The sequence below is a fragment of the Erinaceus europaeus genome, chromosome 7 (genome assembly GCF_950295315.1).
Source record: "Erinaceus europaeus chromosome 7, mEriEur2.1, whole genome shotgun sequence".
NCBI classification, from domain to species: Eukaryota; Metazoa; Chordata; class Mammalia; order Eulipotyphla; family Erinaceidae; genus Erinaceus; species Erinaceus europaeus.
In genome coordinates, this window is record NC_080168.1 from 62,779,835 (window position 1) to 62,796,091 (window position 16,257).

General features: G+C 40.6%; 1 protein-coding gene across 1 annotated transcript in view; it reads right to left on the reverse strand.

The window, feature by feature from the left end:
* The window catches only part of LMNTD1 (lamin tail domain containing 1), a 92,769-nt gene extending 79,454 nt beyond the window's left edge, over positions 1-13,315 (reverse strand). The window contains exon 1 of the mRNA XM_060194544.1: positions 13,231-13,315. The gene's annotated coding sequence lies outside the window, so the exon portion shown is untranslated. The remainder of the gene's footprint in view (positions 1-13,230) is intronic.
* Between the last annotated feature and the right edge of the window lie 2,942 nt (positions 13,316-16,257).

The window sequence follows — 16,257 nt, forward strand, 5'->3', positions numbered from 1 at the left end:
TTCTGTGTTCATGGGTTGGAAGAATTAACATCATCAAAATGAATATACTAGCCAGAGCCATCTACAGATTTAATGCTATCCCCATCAAGATCCCAACCACATTTTTTAGGAGAATAGAACAAATGCAACAAATGTTTATCTGAAACCAGAAAAGACTTAGACTTGCCAAAACAATCGAGAAGAAAGAACAGAACTGGAGGCATCACACTCCCAGATCTCAAATTGTATTATAGTGCCATTGTCATCAAAACTGCTTGGTACTGGAACATGAATAGACACACTGACCAGTGGAGTAGAACTGAGAGCCCAGAAGTAAGCCCCCACACCTATGGACATTTAATCTTTGACAAAGGTTCCCAGACTATAAAATGAAAAATATGAATCTCTTCTTAAGTGGTGTTGGAAAAAATAGGTTGAAGCATGCAGAAGAATGAAACTGAACCACTATATTTCACCAAATACAAAAGTAAACTCCAAGTGGATCAAGGTCTTGGATTTTAGACCAGAAACTATCAGATACTTAGAGGAAAATATTGGCAGAACTCTTTTCCATATAAATTTTAAAGACATCTTCAATGAAACAAATCCAATTACATAGAAGACTAAGGCAAGCATAAATCTATGGGACTACATCTAATTAAAAAGCTTCTGCACAGCTTAAAAAAACACTACCCAAACCAAGAGACCCCTCACATAATGGGAGAAGATCTTTACATGCCATATATCAGAAAAGAGTTTAATAACCGAAGAGTTTAATAACCAAGCTTGCCAAACTCAACAAGAAAGCAAATAACCCCCTCCAAAAATGGGGAGAGGACATGGACAAAATATTCACCACAGAAGATATCCAAAAGGTCAAGAAACATATGAAAATGTTCCAAATCTTTGTCAGAGAAATGAAAATAATGACAACAATGAGATACCACTTCACTCCTGTGAGAATGTCATCTCAGAAAAGGTAGCAGCAACAAATACTGGAGAGTTTGTAGGGTCAAAGTAACCCTCCTGCACTGCTGGTGGAATGTAAATTGGTCTAAACCCTGTGGAGAACTCTCAGAAGGCTAGAAATGGACCTACCCTATGATCCTGCAATTCCTCTGCTGGGAATAGATGCTAAGGAACCCAACACATCCATGCAGAAAGATTTGTGTACACCTATATTCATAGCAGCACAATTTTTAATAGCCAAATATATGGATGCAACCCAGGTGTCCAACAATAGATGAGTGACTGAGCAAGTTGTGGTCTATATACACAATGGAATACTACTCATCTATTAAAAACAATGACTTAACCGTTTTTAGCCAATCTTGGATGGAGCTTGAAGAAATCATGTTAAGTGAAATAAGTCAGAAACACAAGGATGAATATGGGATGATCTCACTCTTAGGCAGAAGTTTAAAAAGAAGATAATAAGAGAAAATAGAAGTAAAACCTGAACTGGAATTGGAGTATTGCATCAACGTAAAAGACACTGGGGGTGGGATGTGGGGGGGGAGACTACAGGTCCAAAAAGAATGACAGAGCACCTAGTAGGGGTTGTATTGTTATATGGAAAACTGAGAAATCTTATGCATTTACACACTATTATATTTTATTTACTTTTGAATGTAATACATTAATTCCCCAATAAAGAAATTAAAATAAATAAATAAATAAAAGACTCTAGGGTAAGCGGGACGGTTCAGGTCCTGGAATAGGATAACAGAGGAGGACCTAGTGGGGGGGTGAATGGATATGTGGAAAACTGAAAAATTTTATGCTTGTACAAACTGTATTTTACAGTGGATTGTAAATCATTAATCCCCCAATAAAGAAATTAAGAAAAATGAAAAGAAGAGAATGGGGGGTTGTATGGTAGTGCAGCGGGTTAAGTACACTTGGTGCAAATTGCAAGGACTGGTGTAAGGATCCCAGTTCGAGCCCCCGGCTCCCCACCTGCAGGGGGGTTGCTTCACAAGTGATGAAGCAGGTCTGCAGGTATCAATCTTTCCCTCCTTTCTCGATTTCTCTCTGTCCTATCCAACAACAACAGCAATAACAACAAGAACAATAACAATCACAACAAGGGTAACAAGAAGGGTTACAAAATGGGAAAAAATAGCCTCTAAGAGCAGCAGAGGATTTATCGTACTAGCACTGAGCCCCAGTGATAACCTTAGAGGCAAAAAAAAAAAAAAGAAGGAAGAGAAGGCAGGACCATCAGAAACAAAGGGCAAATATATATATCTTTATAGAAATAACAGTCAACCTATCCATATCTGTGACCTTGGGAGAACTACTGAAGTTTCCAATGGAGGGGGTGGGGACACAGAACTCTGGTGGTGAGAAAGGTATAGAATTATACCTCTGTTATCTCATATTTTTATATATTAATATTAAATATTAAAATAAAATTTAAAAAAAGACAGAAACAAAAATGTTGGGAGGTGAAGTCAAGATGGCAACTTGGAGGCAGCTGCTGGCATGAGCTCTGACAACAACTGTTGGAAAGGGTAGGTAGGATACCTGGCTGTCAGCAGGATGGTGAATAAGGGTCCTAAGTGTGACACCAAGGAGGTGACTGTGGCTCAGTTTGGGTTAGAAAACAGAAAAAATAAAGGAATTTTTTTTATTATTTCTGAAGCGCACCCCCTCCACACCCTATAATCAGACCCCTGGGGCTGGAGAGCTGCTACTAGCAGGCTCCCTGCTGAGCTTTTTTTCGTTACTAAGATTCCTCGCTCACCAGGAGTGTGATCCCAATCCTTTTCCTTTCTGATTCCCTTTGCTCTTTTTTTTCCTTCTAAGTGGCTCAAGTGACAATATATCTGACCAACCAGAGCCTCACCCCACTGCTGGGGAAAGACTACCTGGAGGTTGTTTTGTTTTTGTTTTTGTTTTTTAACAATTGGCTGTCTTTGCTCAGGCTGCCTGAACCATCTACTTTGTTCTATTTTATTATTACTATTAATATTATTACTATATTCTATTTTATTATTACTATTATATATATGCGTGTCCCTTCACCCCCCCCCCCCCGGTTGACCAAAATTAACTTTTAGTGTATTTTCCATTACCTGGGTGACTGGGTGTCCTATCCATTGTGAGAGGAACTTATTTCACTCTACCTACCTCCTCTATCCACTCTCCACCTTCCCTCCTCCTAACTAATTAAAAATAAAAACTTTCACTGCTTTTTCTTTCTTTTCTTTTTCTTTCTCATTCTTGTCTTCTTTTCTTCCTTCCTCCTTCTGCTTTATGAATTCACTGATACTCATTTGTGAGTTATTTTGGGGAAGAAATCTGACTCAGAGTGGACTCTCTTTGTGTGTGTCTCTTCTCTATTTCCTTTTCTTCTCTTGATACCCCTAGAATTTACAGTGGACAGTAGATTTGCATAATTGTCTATTCTTGCTATCCCTTTTTTTCCTGTCTCTTTCTTTGTCATTTGGATTTGGTTGCTATTTTTTCTTGGACTGGAGGCATTGTTTGGTTAACTGGTATTGGTTAAACTGCTTCAATCCTTGCTTCAGTTACTACTGTAATTTCCAAGGTTGGTGACTGCATTTGTCATAAAGGTATTTATTATAGTGTGGCTTGTACTCAAAACACAACAACTGAAAAACAACAGAACATAAAAATAAAAAACGCATCAATAAAAAAATGGTTAGACCAAGAGCAAATAAAACTGCTACTATAATGAATGAAGACAGGAGCCCAGAAAAAAACTACAAATCAGTCAGAAGTAACAATGCATAAAAAAGTATGCAAGCAATAGTAAACTTAATAATCACAGAAATAAAGACAACTATGGATGAAAGGGCTAGCAGAATTAGGGAAACAATAGACGAGACCCTCAAGGAAAATACTACCTACCTTGAGGTAATTAGAGAACTGAAAGCTGAAATAGCTGAAATGAAGAAAGAAGCTGAGGGAAGGGAAAGCAGACTAACAGAAGCAGAAAACATAATTAGTCAGACAGAGGATGAACTAGAGAAAACTAAGAAAGAGGTGAAAGAGCTCAAAAAGAGATTGAGAGACACTGAAAACAACAACAGACATATGGGATGATCTCAAAAGAAGTAACATTCATATCATTGCCCTGCCAGAGGAAGAAAGAGAGGAAGGAGAAGGAAACATTCTAGAGGATTATAGAAGAAAACTTCTCAGACCTGAACAACAGAAAGGACATCAAGATTCAAGAGGCCCAGAGAGTCCCAAACAGAATCAACCCAGACCTGAAGACACCAAGACACATCATAGTTACAATGAAAAGAAGTAAGGATAAAGAAAGGATCCTAAAGGCTGCAAAAGAAACACAAAAAGTCACATACAGGGGAAAACCCATAAGATTATCAGCAGACTTCTCCACTCAAACTCTAAAAGCCAGAAGAGAATGGCAAGATATCTATCGAGCCCTGAATGAAAAAGGGTTTCAACTAAGGATAATATATCCTGCTAGACTTTCATTCAAACTAGATAGAGGGATCAAAACCATCTCAGACAACAGTTTCCTTTAACAACAGTTAAAGGAAACAAACATCACCAAGCCTGCCCTAAAAGAGGTTCTAAAAGACTTCTTCTAAACAAGAACATTACCATAATACTTGCAATATATCAGAACAAATAAAAAATTGTTGATCAATGGCACTACAATACATTAAATCCATGATATCAATAAATGTCAATGACTTAAACTCACCCATCTAAAGGCACAGAGTGGGAGGATGGAACAGAAAATATAACCCAACCATATGGTGGGTTATATTATCATCTCTGACACAATAGATTTTAAATTAAATAAAGCAATAAAAGATAGGCAAGGCCATTACATAATGATTAGAGGAACAATCAGCCAAGAAGACTTAACAATTATTAACATCTATGCATCCAATGAGGGACCATCTAAGTACATCAAACAACTACTGAAAGAACTACAAAATTACATCAATAGTAATACAATAATAGTGGGAGACTTTAACACCCCATTCTCACACTTAGATAAACAAAGCAGAGAAGCAACAAAGAATTAAATGAAGAGATGGACAGACTAGACCTCCTGGACATTTTCAGAGTACTTCACCTCAAAAAACTAGAATACACATTCTTTTCAAATCCACACAACACATACTCAAGGATAGACGACATATTAGGCCACAAAGACAGCATCAACAAATTCAAGAGCATTGAAATCATCCCAAGTACCTTCTCAGACCACAGTGGAGTAAAGTAACATTTAACAACAAATAGAAAATTACTAAAAGACACAGACTTTGGAAAACAAACAACATACTACTTAAGAACCACTGAGTCAGAGAGACAATCAAGCAAGAAATTCAGATATTCCTGGAAACAAATGAAAATGAAGACACAACCTATCAAAATATTTGGGACACAGCTAAAGCAGTATTGAGAGGGAAAATTATAGCCATACAACCACATATTAAACAAGAAAAAGCTCAAATAAACAACCTTACTGCACACCTTAAGGACTTAGAGGAAGAGGAACAAAGGAACCCTAATGCAACCAGGACAGAAATCACTAAAATTAGAGCAGAAATAAACAACATAAAAAATAAGAGAACCATACAAAAGATCAATGAAGCCAAATGTTGGTTCTTTGAAAAATTAAGCAAGATTGACAACCCCCTAGCCAGACTCACTAAAAAAAAAAAGGGCAATATAGCAAGGTGTCAGGCTATAAAATCAGTGTACAAAAATCAGTGGCGGGGAGTCGGGCTATAGCACAGTGGGTTAAGCGCAGGTGGCGCAAAGCACAAGGACCGGCATAAGGATCCCGGTTCGAGCCCCAGCTCCCCACCTGCAGGGGAGTTGCTTCACAGGCGGTGAAGCAGGTCTGCAGGTGTCTATCTTTCTCTCCTCCTCTCTGTCTTCCCCTCCTCTCTCCGTTTCTCTCTGTCCTATCCAACAATGACAACAACAATAATAACTACAACAATAAAACAACAAGGGCAACAAAGGGAATAAATAAATAAAATAAATATTAAAAAAATAAAAATCAGTGGCATTTCTTTATACAAATACTAAATCTGAAGAAAAAGGCATCCAGAAATCACTCCCAATCACGGTTGCAGCAAAATCAATAAAATACCTAGGAATAAAGCTGACTAAAGAAGTGAAAGACTTGTATAATGAAAAACTATGAGTCACTATTCAAGGAAATAGAAACTGATACCAAGAAATGGAAAGACATCCCATGCTCATGGATTGGAAGAATAAATATCATCAAAATGAATATTCTCCCCAGAGCCATATACAAACTTAATGCAGTACCCATTAAAGTTCCACCAAGCTTCTTTAAGAGAATAGAACAAAAACTACAATCACCAAAAAACACCTAGAACTGCCAAGAACATCTTGAGGAAAAGAAACAGAAATGGAGGCATCACACTCCAAAATCTCAAACTATATTATAAGGCCATCATCATCAAAACAGCCTGGTACTGGAACAAAAATAGGCACACAGACCAGTGGAACAGAATTGAAAGCCCAGAATGAAACCCCCACACTTATGGACTAATGTTTGATAAGGGGGCCCAAAGTATTAAATGGAGGGAGGAGGCTCTCTTCAATAAATTGTGCAGGGGAAATTGGGTTGAAACATGCAGAAGAATGAAATTGAACCATCTTATCTCACCAGAAACAAAAATCAACTCCAAATGGATCAAGGATTTGGATGGTAGACCAGAAACTATCAAATACTTAGAGGAAAACATTGGTGGAACACTTCCCACCTAAACCTCAAGGACATCTTTGAGGAAACAAACCCAATTGCAAGGAAGACTAAAGCAGAAACAAATCAATGGGACTACATCAAATTGAAAAGCTTCTGCTCAGCCAAAGAAACTATCACAGAAAGAGACCCCTCACAGAGTGGGAAAAGATCTTCATATGCTATACATCAGACAAGAGACTAATAACCAAAATATACAAAGAGCTCATCAAACTTAGCACCAAAAAAGCAATGACCCCATCCAAAAATGGGCAGAGGACATGAACAAAATATTCACCTCAGAGGAGATCCAAAAGGCTAACAAACATATGAAAAACCACTCCAGGTCACTGATTGTCAGAGAAATGCAAATAAAGACAACATTGAGATACCACCTCACTCCTGTGAGAATGGCATACAAATGCTATAAATGCTGGAGAGGCTGTGGGGACAGAGGAACCCTTCTGCACTGCTGGTGGGAATGTAAATTGGTCCAGCCTCTCTGGAGAGCAGTCTGGAAAACTCTCAGAAGGCTAGACATGGACCTTCCATATGATCCAGTAATTCCTCTCCTGGAGTTATACCCCAAGGACTCCATAACACCCAACCAAAAAGAGGTGTGTACTCCTATGTTCATAGCAGCACAATTCATAATAGCTAAAACCTGGAAGCAACCCAGGTGCCCAACAACAGATGAGTGGCTGAGAAAGCTGTGGTATATATACACAATGGAATACTATGCAGCTATCAAGAACAATGAACCCACCTTCTCTGACCCATCTTGGACAGAGCTAGAAGGAATTATGTTAAGTGAGCTAAGTCAGAAAGATAAAGATGAGTATGGGATGATCCCACTCATCAACAGAAGTTCAGAAAGGGAAACTAAAAGCAGGCTCTGACTAAATTGAAAGTAGGGCACCAAAGTAACAACCATGTGGTGAGGGGGAGGGTGGACATTCGGCTACCTGGGGTGGTGGGGTAGGGGTGGGTGGGTGGGATGGGACACAGTCTTTTGGTGGTGGGAATGGTGTTTATGTACACTCCTATTAAATTGTAGTCATATAAATCTTATATTTAATTAATATAAGAGGAGAAAATTTGATTATATGTCTCTTCTCTAACTTCTTAAAGCATAGACTAAGTCTTTTTAATACATAGGCTGAGTCTCTGATATGTTGACTCTCTCAAATTCTAGACCAGGGAGAACAGAAGCAACCAGTGGCACAGCTATATACAAGATGTTGGGTATTATACAGCAAATCCTAACAAAGGAACTTTTCAAAGTTAACCCAATTACCAAATAATGTGATGATAACAATAACTATCCATATTCTTCTTGAACCCTAAGACAGCAGGAATCTCACATTTCCAATATAGAGTCTATATTTCCCCCAGTTCTTGAACCTTAGGGTGGGGTGCACTTTCCTGCATGCTTCTCTCAATTCACCGATCACAACCTATCAATCAATGCAACAAGTGCCACCTCAGCATGCTTCACTTCAGACTGTGTCCAGAGACTCCAGGTGAACCCTTCAGCTTCATTACTCAGGTGAGACCTTTCCTTTCATAGTATTCTCTAATTCCATTCCAGGTGGTTCACTTCCTAACAAAGTCCCAGAGCCTAGATATAGACCAGGTCCCCTGAGATAGAGCATATGTTCACCTGTATCCATAAACTAGGGCAAAATATATACCTGAAAGCAGAAGTACACAATAGTCTGCAGTGAGTACCTTCCAACACTTAATCTGCACTATTCCAGCCTTTAGGTCCTGTTGTATGCTTTACATTGGCTTGTTCTAGCTCTCCCCCTGCCAAGAAAATTGGTTCAATCCTGCTAGTTTTCACGGGCCCACTTGTTCCCGCCCCAAGGAACCCCGAGAGAGTTCCAGAATTCCAGAGTTCCAGAGTTGGAGAGTTCCAGAGCTAGAGAGTGCTTGGCACCGCCGCAGGGGAAAGAGGCAGCAGAGTTCTGTTTGGTGATTAGTTTGGTTTAGTTTATGAATCATTGTTCCTGAATAAAGAAACACAGCTTCCCTGCCCAGCCGTATGTCTCTGGTCGTCTCTGTTACCTGCCCGTGAAGCTAGCCCGGCCAGCTGGAGCCTCCAAATTTTAACAACAAGGTCCATAATTGTTCAACAATTTGTTTGGCTTTGTATGTTAACTGTTTTTTCAGCCACCAGGTTCCAGATGCCAGCATGATGCCAACCAGACTTCCTTGGATACATGACCCCACCAATGTGTCCTGGAGCTCTGCTTCTCCAGTGACCCACCCTACTAGGGAAAGAGAGAGGCAGGCTGGGAGTATAGATCGACCAGTCAACGCCCATGTTCAGTGGGGAAGCAATTATAGAAGCCAGACCTTCCACCTTCTGCAACCCACAATGACCTTGGGTCCATACTCCCAAAGGGATAAAGAATGGGAAAGATAACAGGGGAGGGGATGGGATATAGAGATCTGGTGGTGGGAATTGTGTGGAGTTGTACCCCTCTTATCCTACAGTTTTGTTAATGTCTCCTTTTTAAAATAAATAAATAAAAATAAATTAAAAAATTTTGGAGAGAATGCAGAGGAAAAGGGATGCTTTTGCACTGCTGGTGGGAAACTGGTTCAACCCTTGTGGAAAACATTCTGGAGATTTCTTAAAACTAGGTATGAACCCCATGACTCATCAATATCTCCCCTGGGGATTTACCCAAAGGAAATAAAAACACCTTTTAGAAGATATCTATGTATACCCTTCTTCATAGCAGCCCAATTTAGAATATCCCAAACTTGTAAGCAACCCAGATTTCCAGTGACAGATGAGTGAGTAAGAAAACTATGGTAAGTATACACAATGGAACACTACTCTGCTGTTAAAAATGATGAAATAACTTCCTTTGTCTCATCTTGAATGGAACTTGAAGACATCATGTTAAGTGAAATAAGTCAAAAAGAAAGGAAAAATACTGAATAATCTCACTTAGAGATGGAACATAAGAAATAAGGACAGAGAGGGAAAGCACAAAGCAAAACTTGGACTGGGTATGGTATATGCACCAAAGTAAAGGGTTTTGGAAAAGTACACAGAAGAAAGGGTTTGAGGCCCTGTTGCATGATGCATGGGGGGATGAGAAATTGCACCTATCTAAACCAGTAATCCCCCACCTTACTTCACAAACAAAGGCAGTTTCCTGTTATATTCTGCTGTGCCCCAGTATTTAGAGACAGGGTAAAAGGGGTAAAACAGAAAAAGGATTGGCCAGAGCAGAGTGTGTGCACACCAATATTTTTTCTGAGAGCCCAGAGAGTAAGGCCTTCCAAGAAAGGTGGGGATAGGTAGATCAGATGCTGCTTGTAGGAAGGTGAGTGCAGTAGAGTTAAATGTGTTCCTGGGATCTAGCAGTTATGACACTGGGGTGGCCCTGAGAGAACAGGTTCATAGGATGATGAAAGAGAAACTTGAAGAGGCCAAGCGAGGGTGTATGGGGTTAAATGCACACACATTACATTGCATAGGACCTGGGTTCAAGAATCCCCTAGTCCCCACCTGCAGGGAGAAAGCTTCACAAGAGTTGAAGCAGGTCTTCAGGTGTACTCTGTCTCTCTCCCTCTCTATATCTCCCCTCCCATCTCAATTTCTCTCTGTCTCTATCCAATTATAAATAAATAAAAATATTAAAAAGAGAGAGAGAAACTTGACAGAAAAACCAAGGCGTGAGAAGGTCTGCTGTGACAGCACAGAGATGTAGTGGAGGGAAAGTCTATGCTTTATAATTTGGGAAATGACAGAACTGGCTTGCATGTTGCTGGAAAGACTCGGGGCAGAGAAAGACACTGATGGTGTAAAAGACAAAGGGCTGTGTGGTGGGGGTGGGGGGTCAACACAGGAATGGAACCTTTAGAAGGTGAGAGACGGTGGGAAGAGGGAAGGCAGAGAAATGAGTCTGGAGGTGAGAAGGTCAAATGCAGGCATTCCAGTCTGGGCCTAAGTCACCAGTTAAGAATGGGGAGGGAGAATGTGTGGGAGGAGAGGAAATATGAAATAGTGATTCCAGGGGGAATTTTATTAGGGAAAGGAAGCAGGGCCTATGGCAACAGTGAGGGCATATGTATTTCAGGCTTGGGCTCACACACTCAAACTGCAGCCAGCAGCAGCTGTGATACCATCTCAGGACATCTGGGCAGGAGTGGCTGGGGCTGGCCAGGCAAGTGAGTGCAGGGAGACTGGGCTCAGAGAACCAAGCATGCTTTCAAGAAAATGATTGTAACAGTGCACAGTGAATTATATATGGGGTATAAAGAGGAAGGGGAGTGAAGACTGAAAACATGGTAGCACCGAAGAACAGGATACCTCCATCAAATTAAGGAGTAATTGTAATGCAGGTGCTAAAGTAAGGGAGCTGAACAGAGCAATAGAACAAGTCCCCTCTTTCGGGACTTAGACTGCTCATACATTATCACTCTGCATTTACTCTGCCTTTTCCAGAAGATCAAAGTACCTGCTGAGTGCAGCTTGCTAATAAAGAGCACAGTTATGTGCAGCTAAGAAGCAGCATTGTGATTAGGGAGCTGGAAATGTCCTACTTCAGCAGTGCCATGGTACAGTGGCCACATGACATTAAACAGGAACTGCAATACAGCAATGCAGCTTAAGAAGAAGGCTCAAAACCATGAATTCATCCTGACTCCCCTGTGCAGATGACTTCACCAATGTGTCCTGGAACCCCACTAGGGAAAGACAGAAACAGGCTGGGAATATGGATTGACCTGCCAACACCCATGTCCAGTGGAGAAGCCATTACAGAAGCCAGACCTTCCACTTTCTGCACCCCAAAAATAATTTTGGTCCATACTCCCAGTAGGAGAGAAATGATAGGGAGAAGATGACCAGAGGGCCCTGAACTCTATCAGGACCCAGAGTGAGAAGAGGAAAAACAGAAGAACATTTGGAAGTAGTAATAGGTATACGTGTGACTTAGAAATGAAGAGAATGCAGGGCCATAGAAAAAATGAGCAGGGGGCTGGGTGGTGGTGCAGCCGGTTAAGCGCACATAGTACTAAGCAGAAGGATCTGCACAAGGACCCAGGTATGCACCCCTGCTCCCTACCTTCAACAAGAATGCTTCACGAGTGGTGAAGCAGTGCTGCAGATGTCTTTCTCTCCTCTCTTCCTCTCCTCTCCTCTCAATTTCTCTCTGTTCTATAAAAATAGAAGATTAAAGAGAGAGAAAATGGTTTTGAGGAGCAGTGGTTTCATAGTGCCAGCACTGAGCTCCAGCAATAACACTGGAGGCAAAAAAGAAATAAAAAGATATATATATAGTCAGCCCTTATCTGTGACCTTGGGAGAACTACTGCAGTTTCCAATGGAGGCAATGAGGATACGGGACTCTGGTGGTGGGAAAAGAGTGGAATTATACCCTGTTATCTTGTAATTTTGTAAATCAATATTAAACGACTAATTTAAAAAAAGAAGAAGAAAAGAAGAAGAAGAGGACTTGGCTTGAAGTCAGAGATACGCAATTCATGCCTAACGGTGACAGGTAGAAGCTGTGGGTCTTGGGGAGGAAGGGAGGCCAGAGCACTGTTCCATCACTTATGATGTTCTATTTGTCTCTGGTGTTCTCATGTGGTGGTGGGGATGTATTCACCCACTAAGCCAGCTCCATGGAATATTTCCTAACCACCCTGGGCCATCCTTTTAAACAGATACAGCTGCTTATTCCACAGAGGTTGCCAGGCACGTAAGAAAGGATCCTATATGTCAAGTACCTGTACATGGAACGTTCTCAGTAAATATTAACCATGAAGTCAGTGCACAGCCATGTTCCCACTGCTCCTTGGAGTCTGGAGTGCATGTGGGGGAGCTTGTACAATGACTGTTGGGTGGGCAGTGTACAAGGGCAGTGAAATGGAGTCTGTCATGGGAGAGGGGAAAACCTGGGCTGGTTGTGGCATTATAGCTAACAATTTTGATGGGAGCAATGAAGGCTCAGTTTTTGGCTATTGACATTGTAAAGGTCAGAAATAAGTTAGTTTTTTAATCAATGACAAGTCTCAAACCAGGAGACACTGATGTTCAAGGTGCTATAGGGCAGGTATAGGACCCCTCAGCCCTTATTTATTTATTTATTTATTTATTTATTTATTTATTTATTTATATTGCCACCAGGGTTATCACTGGAGCTCAATGCTGGCACTACAAATCCACAGCAACTGGCAGCCATTTTGTTCTTTCTACCTTTTTTTTTTTTTTTTTTTTACTTGACAGGACAGAAAGAAATTAAGAGGGAAGGGGGATAAGAGAGGGAGAGAGAAAGACACCTGCAGACCTGCTTCATCATTTGTGTCCTCCTTGCAGGTGGGGAGCTGAGACTGGAACCTAGATCCTGTGCTTGGTGATGTCTGCTTAACCGCGTGTGCCACCCACCTCCCTCCTGTCGCCTCTCTTTCCTAGTCCTGTAATTCAATTCTTCCAGCTTCCCGGCTTCATCTTGTCTCCCTTCAGGTGGCCTACTGACCTTACTTACTGTATTCTCAAAGTTCCTCAGAGGAGCAGCTGGGGTGGAGAAGTGATGTCTGTCACCAATATGTGCTAAGTGCAGGTCCTCAGTTTGTCTATATTCTGTGGATTTTAGTCATAAGGAGGAAAAATGAAAATATGCCTGGGTTGCCCTTTGGAGCATAAGAATTTTGCTTTTGCCTTACGATTTACATAGGGAACTAACAGGCCTCTTCCATTTTGTACTGTTTCTGCAGTATGAATCAAACATTGGCTTATTACGCTAATGTGTGGAGAAAGTAAGTTACCTACACAGGTGAGCTTTAATGAACAAATGTGTATTTTCTCTGAGTTTGAGTAGAGAGCGAGAGTGTGCGTGAGTGTGCGTTTTACTGAAGACCAGCTCTCAAAACTTTGCTTAAATAAAAATATTGCAGCTTACTCTTGAAAAGGTTCAAATGTCCAGTGTGGAAAATGAAGTAGGGCAGGGTGTGCCTAGAAACAGACTCGTTCACCAGTAGGCTCATCGATTATTTTGGATTTTTTTTTTCCTTTTCTTTCTTTCATGGTGCAATGCCAGGGAAGTTCTGAAAGATGCTGTCAGTCTTACTTTTAAATGAGAATCTGCTATTTCTGTATTTTATTATTTTCAATAAACCTTCTGTTTCGGAAAAAAAAAAAAAGAAAATATGCAGCAAAGGAGCATCAGCTATACTTCAAAGAGAGACTAGTGGAAGTGGCAGTCCTAAGCAAATTCTAGCAGTGGTCAGCTATAAAGTAGTTTTAAACATAATGTCTAGAAGCTTTAGAATTTTCTTATAAAGTACATTAGGAACTACTAGAACTCAGAAATTTTAATGTGTAAACCAAGTTTTTGCCAGAAAATTGGCTTTCAACACATTTACATAATAGCCTTTAAAATTTCTAATTCTCATAACTTGATGTCTTCCCATGACATTATTTATTACATAGGACAGTTGATTGCCATACCTTGTCTAAGAACCAGCAGCAAAGAAAAAGCAAAAAAAAAAAAAAAAAAAAAAGGGCATACTTGTAAAATGCCTTTACTACTACTCTGGAATGAGAATCACTTAAGGTTTTCTTCTAGTGACTACTTAAATCTTTTGCTTTCTAAAATCCTGCTGTTCCAGGGGCACACCGGGTTAAGCGCACATAGTGCGAAGTGCAAGGATCCCAGTTCGAGCCCCCAGCTCCCCACCTGCAGAGAGGTCACTTCACAAGCAGTGAAGCAGGTCTGCAGGTGTCTGTCTCTCTCTATCTCCCCCTCCTCTCTCAATTTCTCTCTGTTCTATCAAAAAAAAATTGAAAATATGGCCACAGAAGCAGTGGATTCGTAGTGCAGACACTAGTCTCAGTGACAAACCTGAAGCAAAATAAATAAATAAATAAATATAAAAAAAGTGAAATCCTATCTAACAACTTAACCGTCCTACTAAATATTGTGTTACAAAAATTCAGAAGGAATTTTCTGATGAGATCGGGCATGCTCATGGTAATATGGTGTAGAGATAAATATTTTATAGTAGATTGTCTATAATTCAACACAAAACATATGTGGAAGTAGCTGCAATATAAATGTAAAATGTATCATTAGAGCTGTGACAGAGACTTGGTCAATTTTGTTCACCTCTTCCGTTGCCTCTGGCAGAGAGGACGTCCTGGCTCTCACCAGCTCACTGAATGAAGAAATCAGTTCTGTAGTCTCTGAATTTGAAATAATATGTGCCAACAATGCATTTGTCACTATATTTAATTTCTTTTCTTTGAAGGTCTTAAAACTGGGAGAACTGTTACCAGTTGAACAAAATGGTTCCTGGTGACTCAGAGTCTGGTAAAGCAGTCATTTCCTTAGCAGCTGTCAGATGATGAAAATGGCACAAGTAGAGCTTTTAGATGTATTGGAGGCACTTTTTACCTTTCTTGTCTAATGTATTGCTATGTTACTATGTAATTAGCAAAGGATTATTTATTTAGTGATACAAAATGGAGAATGTAGTTTTCAGGGGCCAGGCGGTGGCACATACAGTTAAGTACACACATTACCAAGCACAAGGGCCCGGGTTTGAGCCTCCACTCCCCACCTACAGAGGGTGGGGGTATACTTCACTCGTGGTGAAGCAGGTTTGCAGATGCCTATCTTTTTTTCCCTCTCTCTATATCCCTTCTCTTCTCAATTTCTCTCTGTCCTATCCAATTAAAAAAAAGTAAAAAGAAAAAAGATGGACAAAATGGCTGCCAAGAGCAGTGGATTCATAGTGCTGGCACCAAGCCCCAGTGATAACCCTGGTGGCAATAAAAGAGAGATGGGGGTGGGGGGTGGGGAGGGAGAGAGAGAGAAAATATGTAATTTTTGAAACAAAAAGACTTATTTCCATTATGAGAGTCATGCATATTTATCAAAGAGAATTTGAAAAAAGAAAGAAAGAGAGAAAGAAATAAACAATAGAAATCACCCCAAACTCTACTTCTGTGAGATACCCCTATTTATTCTTTAGGGTGATATTGCCATTTTTATTCTAGGCAATTCTGGGATAAAACTGGATACACCATTGAGGCATTCTTTCTCACTTCACAGTATTATATTTTACTCAAATTCATTCTTCCAAATACATGCCATTTTCATCATGCTAGAAATTTCTTTTCCATATTTAGGAAGGGATTTTGCTATTTCACATCAGTGATGATGATAAATGAGACCCTTTTCTAAAGTGTGAGGTGTTAGTTCTGTGGCAGGATGGAGAGGAAAGCCAGCCTACAGCGGCCCTGTGCACAATGCTGGGCCTGGCCTTGCTGCCCACAACTGTGATGGCTGAATGAGCAGCCCTGACCTTTGGACTTGGGAATCTTCCACAGGGTCCCAGTGTCAATGCAGCCTGCCTGGTGAAAGCACAGGACTGACCCTAAGTGCTGCCACTGTCCTGGGACTGGGACACACAGCAGGAGGTGGGAATGCCCCTCCCTCACCTAGAGGGAGGTTGTTGCCTATAGCCAGAAGTCAGCCTAGAACTTTCTGATCTCATGCCTGGTGGACACT